This window comes from Peromyscus maniculatus, chromosome 22 (genome assembly GCF_049852395.1).
Source record: "Peromyscus maniculatus bairdii isolate BWxNUB_F1_BW_parent chromosome 22, HU_Pman_BW_mat_3.1, whole genome shotgun sequence".
Classification (NCBI taxonomy): Eukaryota; Metazoa; Chordata; class Mammalia; order Rodentia; family Cricetidae; genus Peromyscus; species Peromyscus maniculatus.
In genome coordinates, this window is record NC_134873.1 from 29,421,619 (window position 1) to 29,435,893 (window position 14,275).

General features: G+C 38.7%; 1 pseudogene; it reads left to right on the forward strand.

The window, feature by feature from the left end:
- The window catches only part of LOC102906281 (large ribosomal subunit protein eL13 pseudogene), an 89,803-nt pseudogene extending 79,377 nt beyond the window's left edge, over positions 1-10,426 (forward strand).
- Positions 10,427-14,275: the final 3,849 nt, after the last annotated feature.

Sequence of the window (14,275 nt, forward strand, 5' to 3'; positions counted from 1 at the left end):
CCATGAATTGAATTGTTTCCTAATTTGTCAGCCTTTGAGGTCTAGGATTGTGTATATTAATAATGTACTTCCTAGTAATTAACTTGCAATTCTATTTACTCCCAATTTTTGCTTCAGATAATAATCTAGATAAAAATGTCAAATAAAGGGATATTAAACAATATGCTTGTATTTCAGGGCAAATGTCATATTAGAACTCTACCATATAATATAATTATAAATTGCTTAATTGGATAATATAAGTAAATTAATTTAAATAATAATAGTATCTCTCATAAAATTACATTAAAATCTATAACTGAATTCATTGGATAAACAATTAGGAATGTTGTTACTTAGTAAAAGAAGAAATAAATATGACTAAATTATTAAACTTGGGATTATCCCAAGTTTAAGGGAGTAAAAGCATCTGCTACAGAAATATGAAAATCAGAGTTTTATGACCAGAACCCTCACACATATGGAAGGAGAGAAATGAGTCTACAGATTGACCTCTAACTTCTTCATGTATGCTTTGGCATTTCTTTCAATTTCTCCCACACATTCTACATCCATAAGCACACACAAAGCAATTATTATAACAGAAAATTTAGAAACATAAACTATAAATGCAAAAGGATGCAGCTTGCTTCTTCTGAATCTTACAAAAGGGAAACTGAAAGATAATATAGAGAAGCCATACTAAATTATGGCAACACTTAGGAAATTCTGTAGCTTGTCAAAGCAAAGACCGCATTGCACAAAACAAAACAGGTGAACAGGAAAGAGACTTTTGACTAAGCCTATCACAGTTGGAAAGAGAGAGGATAGTGCCCGCTGTGTGACCTGGATTTGCTGAAACAGAGCCCCAGGAGATTTTAAGAATGGGGATAGCAGAGCTATTATGTGGTCAACACCGAACTGGCTCTCCTCAAAGAAAATGAGAAGTTTTCACGCCTGCCTTGACAGGAGGTTACTTCTCACCGGGAAGCTGAGTGTCCTTCAAAGTCTGATTTCTTCTATAGGGATAGGCAGGGTCTCAAGGCTTTGGGAGATAGTTCTCAGGGATAAAATTTCGGAGAAAAGATGTTGAAAATGTGCACATAGAAGAGTCAGAGAAAGCGTTTCTAATGAGAGGTTTGCTAAGGTAAATGGTCTAAGCGGAGGGTGGGGTCTCATTTCTGCTGTCATAACAAAGTACTCCTCTTGAAAACAGCACAGGGGAGAAGGGCTTGATTTAGCTCACAAGTCCAGAATACAGCCAATCAGATCACATAGGTCCAGGCCATAGGCCCTTGAAAAAGCTAGTCACATCACACTCATACTCAAGAGCAAAGAGCAAGACATTAATGCATACACACTCAGCTTATTTTCTCGACTTTCATAAAGTCCAGGATTCAACCTCAGAATAGTGCTGTCTGTGGTGGACTGAGTATCCCACCTTAACTAAAGTTGCCAAGGAAATTCCCTATACACATGCCAATGGGCCAACTGGATTTAGAAAATCCCATACTGACATTCTCCAGCCAGGTGATTCTAGATTATGTGAAACTGACAATTAAAACTAAACTATCACAAAAGAAAAGGGACCCTCATTCTGAAACCATGTGAACTTCCTAGCAGCAAGGGTAAAGTACAGATTGAGGCCTGAATGCAAGAGAAAGTCTAATGTTGGGCTGAGCTAAGGGAAATGAAGTTGTGCAGGTTGGGGTCTGGATACAGGAGAAAGTCTAATATTAGGCTGGCCTAAAGGAAATGAAGGTTTTTCTGGTCAAGATCAATCTGTCCCATGGGAAGGGACAGTTTTGTCAACATGGAGACAGCATAATGAAATGTTTCACTGCTAAAGACAAACTCAGAAAATGGATGTAGAAAACCTAGAACTCCACCAGCTATTGAAGCTGTTGCATATGCCAAGATGACTATTTGGTGCTCTAAATGCAGTGGAACCTGGGAGAATGGAGGCTAAAAGGTGGCAGATGAATCTCCTGCAATAGCCAAGTTTATTTAGAGCATCAGACAATTCTCAACCTGAGGGTTAAGAAAGGTCACCTGAGCAAAGTTCTTATGAGTTCAAACTGTATACAATCACAAAGACAAGGTGCACATGGCAAAACATATGTTTTTCCATGGAGGCATGTAAACAAATAACAATATCCAGTTGTAAAGAATAATCTGAAGTAAACTCAGTCCTATCTGCTACACCTGGAAGGGCAGGAAAGAACATTCCAAGAACAATTCTGTGTCTTTGAAGAAACCGAGGTCACAAGACTCTTGTCTTTGCTTCTTGTAGTTTTCACACAAGCACTCAGAATTCCCCTCACATGACTCCATTCTTGGACCCTGTTCTGATAGATGATGTTTAATAAATGTGGAAGGCAGATAACATTTTGAAGTTAGATAAAAACAAATGAAATTTAGAGGATGAATGTACACTGTTGAACAATAATTTTTGACAAAATGAATACCTTTGTAAACAGTTTAATGATGACAGGGAGCTACTTTTGGAGTGCTGTAATAAAGGAAAAAAATCCAATTCTCTAGAAAAGCCAGTAACGTCATCTGAATGAACAATGGCAGTGTGCATCTCTGTCTCTCTTCAGATATTCATTTTTTCTCTTAATATTCAGACACATATTTTCTTTCAAAAGCCATTAGGATGGAAAAAATTATTGAAAACAATTGACAAAAGAGTGATTATTAATATATTTTCACGGAGTTAATATCTCTCCCTTTCTCTACAGTATTTGCCTAAGTGGGTAAAATGTTAGTTATACAACACACAATACTACAGTGAAATCAGCACAGTCTCCATAGCAAAAGCAAGTCACTCATTTCCCCAATGAGGCTTTCATTGAAACCCTACATGGGTATCACCCTACCTCTAAAACGCCATTATCCCCAAGAGCAAGCCGCTTTTCCTGGGACGCAATACACCCACCAACTAGTCCATGGTGGAGAAGAAGTGTACTGAATCGTCTGTTTCTTAAAATGGGATCATCCTGAGGTTCAGTCCAGGCTCCATGACCCCCACCCAATAGCATAATCTATAACAATGCTGCCCAAACATTCCAATGCAATGTTCTTCTTTGGTCCCCATTTCTTCACTCCTTCATAATGAGTACACCCGCATCACACAAAGTCCTGCCTACGTCTGTTACTAAGGAATCCCACTCTGTAATATTCTTTCAGACTTTTTTTCTGAAGAAACATACTCTGTAATATTTTTGATCACCCTCAAGTATGCTAACAGTAAGTATCCCTTAGATTCTGTCAGGGGGTGGGGGAAGAGCAATGAAAAATCTTGACTTCTGAGGTAACATCATCACTGGCAAAGTTTCAGCCAATGATGAACTGGATTGGGATATAGATAGGTCAATAGATGGTGCAATAGTTCAGACACATAGGAAACAATGAAAATGTATTCTATATAAAGTAGGGAAAAATCTGTTGGGTATTCATGACTCTTGATGCCCTTCAAGAAGCAAAGGCCAGCCTAAAGCCTAAATGTTTCTCCCATAGCTGAAGGCAGCATGTGAAAGCATAGCAGAAGACAAGCAGATCCCTGGCTGATGTCAGAAATAGGAATAGATGCGATTGAGGTTCCTATCTTACTTCTGTCATGATGAGAGCCCCACAGGATATTGGATGTAGAGTCACAGCAATAGCACAGCACCAAGTTCAAGGCCCTTGTCAGTAAGAGGTAGACCTCAGACATCATATGAGGACATATGGATTAATGAAAAAGAAAACCACACCTCTGGGATCCATGCAATGCTCTTGGCCTGGAACAAAACCTGTCCATATGCTCCTTCTAGGAGGAACAACCTGCTCCTGTGAAAATGATGCAGTAGTTCAAGGATGGAAACCAGTGTTGTAGCATTGTGATAGTCTCTTGCCACCTGATGAATGAAAACAACCAGTTCACAGCAGCTTATTGCTAAGACGGCAAAGGAAGAAAGACATTGACCTACTAGTTATAGGATGCAGAAAATTGAGAAAGGCCAGAAAAGACTAACTACTAAGGATGCCAGATGCAAGAGTCTTTCATTTTTATTAGACTTTCCTAAAGAAATAGAACTGATAAACACACACACACACACACACACACACACACACACACACACACAAAGGGGTTTTATTTGGTCGGCATACATGAAATGGACTTGACAGTCCAACATTGGTCATTCTCATGCTGAGAGAGTGAGTATCTGATGGCTTCTCTGTGAATGAAGCCATGTGCCCCTGGTACTGAAGGCCAGGAGCATTCCTGGAAAGCAACTATTATTCAGTCCATATTGAACGGCTGAGGAATCTGGGCTCTGATGTACAGAAGCAGCTACAACAATCAACTAGCATGGACAATCATTAGCATGAAGTCAAGCAAGCTGGCAATATTACTTTGCCCTCAGACTGCTTTATATCTGGGTCATCCCTAGAAGGTGCCCATCCTCAGGGACTGTCTTCCTGACTCAGTTTATCCTTTCTGTAAATACCATTAACAAGAAGCCCAGCGACATGTCTTTTATTTGATTCTTGATCCATTCAAGTTGACAAGATTAACTACCATATAATTGAGGATCAAGTGTGAAGAAATCAAAATGTATTTGATTATTTTATATATGTTAATTGACATAAAAACATTAAATTGCACACATAAAAGGGAACCCATGAAATGTTTAATATAGTTATATGTTGTATAATGTTTAGTTCAAAATAAATGTATTTATTTCCTCCAACATTTATCTTCTTTCTGTGGCCAAACTTTCAAGATCTTATTTTTGAACTTTTTAAAATGTATTTATAATACATGGAAAAGGTAAATCTTCACAACTGAATTTTTACTGATGATTTTTGTTAAAATTACAATATATATGAACTTCCGCTAACCCACCTTGAGGTAAATTGTCCGTAAGTGTGGCCAATTTAACAGTTATTAAATTTTGCCACATGGAGAATGTTGTGTGATCTTGTTGACGCAGGTGACATCACAAACTACTGATGTGATAACTTTAGAGTTATCAAAGCTCTGCACAGATAAATGAGATGTGAAACCTCTTACTAATCATTTCAATAAATGCCAGATCTCAATCATTTCAATGCAGAAAATTTGAAATTTAAAGAGTTGAATCATAAAAATTTACAGCCACTGAGAGAGTAAAGACAGGCCCTTAGTTCTTTGTAGAAGACCATCAGAAACACTTCATTTTCCTCTGCAAAGACAGAAATCAACAGGACCCCAGTGGTTGACCTTTGCCTTCTATTATCAGTTTTCCATCTTGTAAACCAGACAAGCAAGCATTATTCTGCCTAGGGAGTCACGTTTGACTACAGAACCCACAAATACTAAGTGTGTACCCATAAATAGCCAGTAGTTTCCAGCAGCTTTAGGGTAAGGCCACAAGTCTTAGTGTCTCATACATTTCTGTATAGCCAGCTTTCTCTCCATCACTTCAGGTCCATTACACTGATCTCTGAAGTAAGCAGAAAAACAACCATAAGAGCAACACCAATTCATCTGCCTCTTCATGGTTTTCAAATGGTACCCGTTCCCCTCAAATCTACATCTTTGCCTCATTCCTTCTTCTAGTAAAGATCCCACACGTGCAACTGTTTTGCTCTGGTAGATTAGACTTATTCTTGATCCAGATATCTCTTCTCATACACCCACTGATTGCCACCACATAAGCTGCATTCAGATAGTCAAAGAGAGCTTCTCACTGGGTGATAGACAGGGTATTTTATAGAAAATACAGAAAGGTGATATATGAAAGAAGTCTTCCTCTGCCACCAAGCTCTTACTGGTAGTAATATGTGTAGCATAAATCTTAAAAGTTCCTATTAATAAAGTCAAACCTGAGGCCAGTTATTGGGGTCAATGCTGGTAGATCAGAGAGACAGGACAAGTCACAGCTATCTCACCTCGCCAGTTCCTCAGCTGGTCCTGTTTCCTCAGACTGGAAGCCTCTGAGTCCTCATCCAGAATGAATCTCAGCTGAACTGTGTTGCTCCAAAGCCTGAAAGCTTAACTAGCCAAATGCTTAACCAGCCAAATGCTTCTAGTTTCTGGTCCTCAAGCCTTATATATCTTTCTGCTTTCTACCACCACTCTCTGGGATTAAAGGCTGGCTTCCTGGGATTAAAGGCGTGAGTCACCATGCCTGGCTGTTTCCAATGTGGCCTTGAACTCACAGAGATCCAGAGGGATTTCTGTCTCTGGAATGTTAGGATTAAAGGTGTGTGCTATCACTCCCTAACTAGTGGCTTTTCTGTTCTCTGACCCCAGATAAGTTTATTAAGGTACACAATATTTTGGGGAACACAATACCACCACAAATATGTCATTTTGATGTTTATGTCCTGAAGTATCAAAAATAGTCATGCAGAAAAATGTATAGATTAATGTTATTACACGTGAGTTCATTTGCACACACACATACATACAAACACATATGCATGTAAACACAAGCACACGCATACTCACAAACATACACACATGTACACATACATACTCAGGTATGCGATGATATATTGTGTAGCCTAATAAAATATGCCTGAAGATCAGAAAATCAGAGCAAGCCACAGCCACCACCTTTGACTTCACTAACTCCTCTGCCTGAAAAACCTCCAGCCAGAAGGGCTTCATCCTAAAGAGCTTCCAGATGAAAGGGGCACTTCTGCCAACAGGAGCCTTTAGTTCCTGTTTCCTCACGCTTTATATACCTTTCTCCACCCAGCCATATCACTTCCTGTCTCAACCTCCCTAGTGCTAGGATTAAAGGTGTGTGCCACCACTGCCTGACTGTTTCTCTCCTAGACTGAGTCAATCTCATGTAGTCCAGGGTGGCTTTGAACTCACAGAGATCTAGACAGACCTCTGCCTCATGAGTACTAGGATTAAAAGTGTGGGCCACCACTGCCTGGCTTCTATGTTTAACCTAGTGTCTTGTTCTGTCCTCTGGTATTCAGGCAAATTTTATTAGAGTACACAATTTATCACTACACAGATATACATATACACATATAGTTTGAGTCCTTTTCATACTTGCTGGCTAATATTCAGAACTCCCATAGCCTTTATTTCCTGAATGACTAAGGGGAAATTATTTGGTGTTTTTTAGTTCCCAAAGCAGCTTAAGAATTGTTTTAGAGTGCTAAAGGATAAAGACATTCTTCTGCTACAAAGCCAAGTGCTTCAGGCCTCAGTAAAGGAAAAATCTCTCTCTATGACCCTTCTTTTGCTGACTCCCTTTTTACCTGGTGGCACATAAGCAGAAATTGTCTTTCCTGTGGCAGTTTAGAGTAACCAAATACACTCTCCTCTCCCTTCACCTGTCTTTAAGCAGAACAGAGAAATCCTCTGACCCTCCTTGAGAGATGGTAGACCAGAAGCCCCCCATTCCAGAAGGTATCCTGCTCTGCTCTGAGAGGAATGGATAGAGTCTGACCACAAAGGCAGACAGGCCCTGCTGAGTTTCTCCACCCCCTCTCTAACATCCAGTCCTATCATTTGTCCAGTTATGTTTCTTTGCAGTTTCTATACTACACTCATGCACATCCAGCGATGTCTCCACACTTGAACATAAGGATGGGATTGGGAGGCTTCAAAAACCAATGCATCCTGGGGACATACAATAAAGTGACTAAGAACATAGTTTTGTGCTGAGAAGATGGTCCCAACTCAAGAGAGCATATTCCATAAATATGTTGTCATCGCACACATTATATTTTATATTTAATAAAATTCATATAGCTGGTTATTTGCATTCTCTAAAGTATACTTTGTAATGAACTTGTAAATAAATAACGATAAACATAGCATTGTAAACCCAAGAATAGATAGAATTTTATTAACGTCCATGAACTGTGCCAGCAAACTAAGCAAATCCAAGAACAGGCTAATGGGTCCCTAATTCGCATGAATTAATGCTCCAGAGACCCTGATTTGCACTGATGTTTGAAACAGGGACATGTTTGTGCCTGGGGCCTTGATGGGTGATGGTGCTCTGCATGCTGTGAATGTCTTGTTCCCATTGGTTGATAAATAAAATGCTGATTGGCCAGTAGCCAGGCAGGAAGCATAGGTGGGATAAGCAGACAAGGAGAATTCTGGGAAGAGGAAGGCTGAGTCAGGAGTCACCAACCAGACACAGAGGAATCAAGATGTAAAGACAGAACTGAGAAAAGGTACCAAGACACGTGGCTAAACATAAATAAGAATTATGGGTTAATTTAAGTGTAAGAGCTAGTCAATAATAAGCCTAAGCTAATGACCAAGCAATTTTAATTAATATAAGCTTCTGAGTGATTATTTTATAAGTGGGCTACAGGACTGTGGGGGCTTGGCGGGACCCAGAGAGAAATTTTCCAGCTGCAGGGCCTCGACTTCCTCCATGGACAGACAGTTTCATCTTTGGGTTGGATCTGAGGATGCACAGACGTCATTGTTCCTTTGTTAATGGAAAGAATTCTTTGTGCATATGGGATCACAAATTGACCTGGGTTATGAGTAAGTAGATAATCAAAGCAACTCCATCTATTTGGCCTCAATTTTCTGAAAACAGGTAAGTGAGTCAGCAAATGGTAACAATTTGGTTCATTTATCCTCCCATTCCATTTCTGTGTTCAAGCCCAACCAGAAGTCCCAAAGTCAATCAGAAGCCTTAAAAGAGATTATCTCAATCAATTAAGCTGGAAAAAATTCTCTATTCTGACTCATGGTAATCTTATCAACATATTTTGGAGTCAGGGAGATTCCATTGGCTCAATCATTAAAGTGCTTGATGCCTAAATGTGAGGACCTGTGTTTTGGGTTCCAAGAAACCATCTTAAATGCTGAGCCTACTGAACACGCTTGTAAAGCCAGTGCTGGGGAAAGATGTGTGGATCCCTGGGGCTCACTGAACACCTGGGTTAGCCAAGTTGGTGAGCCCTAGATTCAACAAGAGCTGCTATCTCAAAAATAAGGTGGAGAGAAACAGATAAAGACAGCAACTTCTGGTCTCCATGAACACATAAGCACATACACAGACACAAACAGACACCCACACATAAACATGTACACAGACACAAGTGCAAACATTTTGTTTTTATAACTGAAAAACAGCTCTTATCTTTCAGCTCTACCTTTTCCTACTCATCCTGAAAGACTTCTGCACAGTTCAGCACAGAGTGCATAAATGATACTTAGTTATGATCTAATACTTGGTATTTAAATGATTAAACAATCACCCCACAATGTATGTCTCACTATAAAAAAAATCATCCTGTTGTGAATCTTAAAATATAATCTTTGTCAATTCATTGTTTGAAAACTAAGTTCATAGGAGGCATGTATGCCTATTTCCATCTCTAAGAAGTGGAGGGGATGACATTGGTTTCAGTACACCAGGACATGTTTGGTCTCATAAGGGCCTAACAGTTTATCCTTTGATAGATTCCTCTTCTCCTTATGTAGACTCTGATCAGGTCAGCATTCTTTTCAGGAGGAAACTTTCTTTCATTATTCTATATATCCTTTATCATGTCTTATACAGTCTGACTGGAGCAGGATGCACACTGTGTGTGTGTGTGTGTGTGTGTGTGTGTGTGTGTGTGTGTGTGTGTTTGTGTGTATGTGTGTTGTACAGTTAGCATTTACCTCAGCACAGGGATATTGTAAACTTGCAAGGTACTGAGAATGCTCTGCATGAACGGAGTACATTAGTCAGAGAGACTTAGACACCCAAACACGATGAAATCAATGCATAATCTGCACTTCTTGTTTATATTATGACACTCCCCCTTTCTGCTTGGCCATTCTCATGCCCAGCAAACAGCCATGGCACCCAGCCTGAATGACAAGACCTGAAGCCTTGCTTCCACAAGGAGTGCCAGCAGCAAGCAGACACTTGGTTAAACCAGCTGACATGCAAGACGCAAATAAACAAGGCCAGACAGGTGAAAGCACTCTGCATTGCCCCTCTCTGCACATCTGTCCCCATCAGGCCCATAGTGATTCACCACACAGTGAGATACCAAACCTAGGTCCAAGCTGGCAGAGGCTTCAGCCTAGAAGAACTGCTTGTGGTTGATATCCATTAAAAAAAAGTGGCCCACACCATCAGCATCTCTATGGACTCACAGTGGAGAAACAAATCCACTGAGTCACTATAGACTCAGCTGAAGGAATATTGCTCCAAGGTTCTACTTTTCCCCTGGAAGCCTTTGGCTCCCAAGAAGAGAGACAGTTCTCTAAGAACTCAAATTGGTCACATGGCTAATAGGACCTGTGATACCCATCTGGAATGTCTACCTAATGAAGAAAGCTAGTGTCATCACAAAGGAAGAGAAGAACTTTGAGAATTTTACCTGTTTTCACATGCCAAGCCAACATGCTACTCTTTGGCATTTGAGGAAAAAGGGAAAAGCAATGCACCATTGGAGTATTGCAATGCATTTTCAGTAAAGAAAAACAACCATATTCAGACTCAACATGCTGTCTTTGCTAAATATAAATTAGTTTACTTTTACACTATAAAATATGTATTTAGTCATTTATATTACTATTTTGATATGGTTATCATTAAAAATTACATTCACAAGTAAAAGGCTATAAAATTATTGTTTGTATTATCAAATGCACCAGTACCTCCAGGTATAGACAAGTCATTGAACCAACATCAAAACAGTCTCAGCCATAAAAGTTTCCCCAACTCTAAGTGTATTAGATTGTTCATTCATCTATTCACTCATCTTTTAATCACTTAGCACCAAATATATGCTGAGTGTTCTGCTGAACCCTGAAGATAAAAAAGTAAGTAATTAATCTCAAGGAACATTTATGCAATAGCAGGAGAAAAGCAGACAATTTGGTAGGATTGCCATTAGAATACTTTATTCTGCTAATCAATTTATCCAAAATACGATTCTAGATAACAGGCAACAATTACTTTTCAATAAATATCCATTGTAGAGAAATGCACACAGCCCACGGAGGAAGAGTTGGGAGAGGTGATAGATGTCAAAGAGGGTGAATGGGAGAAGCAGCTTCTTGGAGAAAGACAGCTGAAAGGGAATGCCTGCAGCAATCATCACTGTGTTTGGGCTGATTTGTTAGACAGCCTTTGCTAACAGCAGCCCATGATACAGATGTGACGGGGGCTCTGTGGAGGGGAGATCAGAAGGTGGAGATGGTGAAATCTCAGGCAGTATGCGCCGATAGATGAAAGGAGAGACGGTCAGGTGTGAGCAAGGACAAGGGCAGGATTTGTCAAGGCTAAACTCCAGAGAAGCCAAACTGGGAGGCACAGTTACCTCCTCAAAGATAAACATGTCATCAAGGCAGACACTCCATGTGATTCTTATTTCTCCCTTCCCAAACCACTGACTGCTTCTCAGAATCAGTACTTTTTGGAGAACAGCCAATATCGATGTGCAAGTCCATTCATTTACACCATCTGATCACCACAATCGATCCAGAAGCGTCCCCTGGTTCCTATATTCCTGGATGTGATCATTAATAAAATATGATTTCATTGTGCTGTTATTTAGCCAAGAATACAAAAATGTCCAGCCTCCATGCAGTTAAATATTTTTACATGTCAAAATGAAATTAGGTTATTAAAAATAAATGTAAATACGATCCAAGATAAACAGTTCTATTTCAAAGGGCATTTTATAATCATGCATAATGAAATTAATGCTTATAAACAGTAGCCTTAAAATCAAATTCATAAACTAAAGCCTTAAAATCAAATTTATAAATTAACTACATTAAAAAATGGAATTATCCATATGCTATGGATGAGATTCTATCGCCCCAGGATTTTGTTTATTTGGAGTAATTTGCAGTGGATCCTATCCTTTCTAAAGAGTATATAATTGTGTAAGTCTTCCTGGAAAATAAGACACTTTTTCAATTTGGCACATATCACAGAATTAAGATTCTATGGAAATCTCATTATAATAGTGTTAAATGATAGTTTTAAAACACAAAACCACACCTGCAGTTGAAAATAAGTACATCAATGATTTATAAGCAATTATATACACTTCCTTTAGTTAGATTTTTACTTGGAATAAAATGATTTTGCTTTTTGTGTTTGGTATATTGACAGTTTTATGCAATCCAATATATTTCAGTAGAATTTCTATTGAATTTGTATGTATACACACACATATACATACACTAATGTATAGTATATATATAGAGAGAGAGATAAATATATAGATGTTAGTGCAAGAATGATAAAACTCCTCTATATCATTCTATAACTATATAATATGTATCTATGGAATGTCTCACAGTTGAGAAATATCTGTGAAAGTAAATCTGGGTAAAACACAATTTATAGAACATACATAAAGATTACCACTTATAGTTTTCTGCCTATAGCTAAATGTGTTCCAAACTAGAGTGTTTGCCATGATGATTTGAAATGTGGACCAACTTGACTATCTTACACTTCCAGGAATCTTCTGTCCACGTGAATGATTGTTATATTTTTGTGATGAACTTTGGGACTCTCTTGAAGAAAGAGTGTTCTAGACTGTTCCCTGTAGATGTAACCGTCTTTTTAAATAAGAAACACAGAGCCGATTCAGAAATGAAAGCCAAGAGGTCAGAGCAATAGCTAAGATCTGAGACTAAAAACCTTACCCTTCACTGCCGCTACTGTCCTACCTCTCTGCAAGAGACCTACTTCCTGTGTGTTTGTGCTTTTTATTGACTTTCTATTCTGCCTTCTAATTGGTTGTAAACCCAACCACATGATCTCCTTGTCACTGCCCATCTATACAGACCTCCAGGTCTTCTATGGTTGGTATTGAGATTAAAGGCGTGTGTCTCCATGCTGGCTATATCATTGAACACACAGAGATCCGCCTAGCTCTGCCTCCCAAGTGCTGGGATTAAAGGCGTGCACCACCACCGCCCAGTTTCTGCTATGGCTTGCAATTAGCTCTGACCCCCAGGCAACTTTACTTATTAACATACAAGTAAAATCACATTTCAGTACAATTAAAATATCACCATAGTTCCTCCATGTCAAAGACTGCTTGTTTGGCTGCTGCACAAGTGTAACTCTCGGTGAATAACAAAGGACTTAATGACAAGGAGTCAGGATGGTAAAAAAAAAAAAAAAATACATGTTTGTTTTAATCATGCAGAGCTAATTTTGAATCCTAGATAAACTGTTAGGAGCAATGAAAGAAGAACATTGGGTGGGCACAAAAACAGCTGCCCACCTCTAAAAGTGTATTACCTTTATTTCAATTCACATTTTATAGCCGGGAATATGATTTTACAAAGGTAAAATTATTTCTCTAAATCCACACTAATAGATAGACAGGATTTAACCTCGATTTTGATTTTATAAATAACATGCTTACCTAGCAAGCTATGGCAAACCCTTCTTTATGCCTAAATTTCCTACATACAACAGCTTAAATTTGTGGTACATTATTACTAAATCATTATGGGAAAAAAGCCACATAAATCATGATAGTTAACCATGTTTCCATACATAATCATGATGATAATATGATAAACCTCTTCATTTAAATTGACGTTCATATTATACTAATTTGTGAAATAGCCTCCTTTTTTTCTGATCTGTTTGAGTATAGGCCAAATATCAGAAATTTTTAACATTTTTTTCACAGTATGTAACCAAGGAAAATATTGCTTTGTTCTAGAAATAGAACAGAAAGACATCCCCCTTCGTCAATGTTTCAATCAGTTTGTTACATACAGCAGATGAGCATAACATCCACATCGAAGTCTACAATTGGAGTAAAATCATGACTCAGATATTTTCCCATCTGATTGTAATGCACAAAACCCATGGGTTTTACAGACCAGTCATTGCCCCGGTGTAGAATTTGACTTCCTGAAGTGGTCTACATTTCATAATCTGTAGTTGTATATTTTTCTCTTCATCCATCAAAGGATAATGCTGCTTCATTTTCTTACCAATGCCTGTATCCATGTACTGGATGTATCTTTTCAATACAGAAAGAGAAAAGACCCACAATCAGGTTTTTCTGACACTTAATAATAAGGTCAATTGCCGGGCAGTGGTGGCGCACGCCTTTAATCCCAGCACTCGGGAGGCAGAGCCAGGCGGATCTCTGTGAGTTCGAGGCCAGCCTGGGCTACTAAGTGAGCTCCAGGAAAGGCACAAAGCTACGCAGAGAAACACTGTCTCGAAAAACCAAAAAAAAAAAAAAAAAAAAAAAATAATGAGGTCAATGTAATGTCAAATTTTAGATGGTTTTATCTAATTGGTGATTTTATTTTCCTAAGCTAGAATAC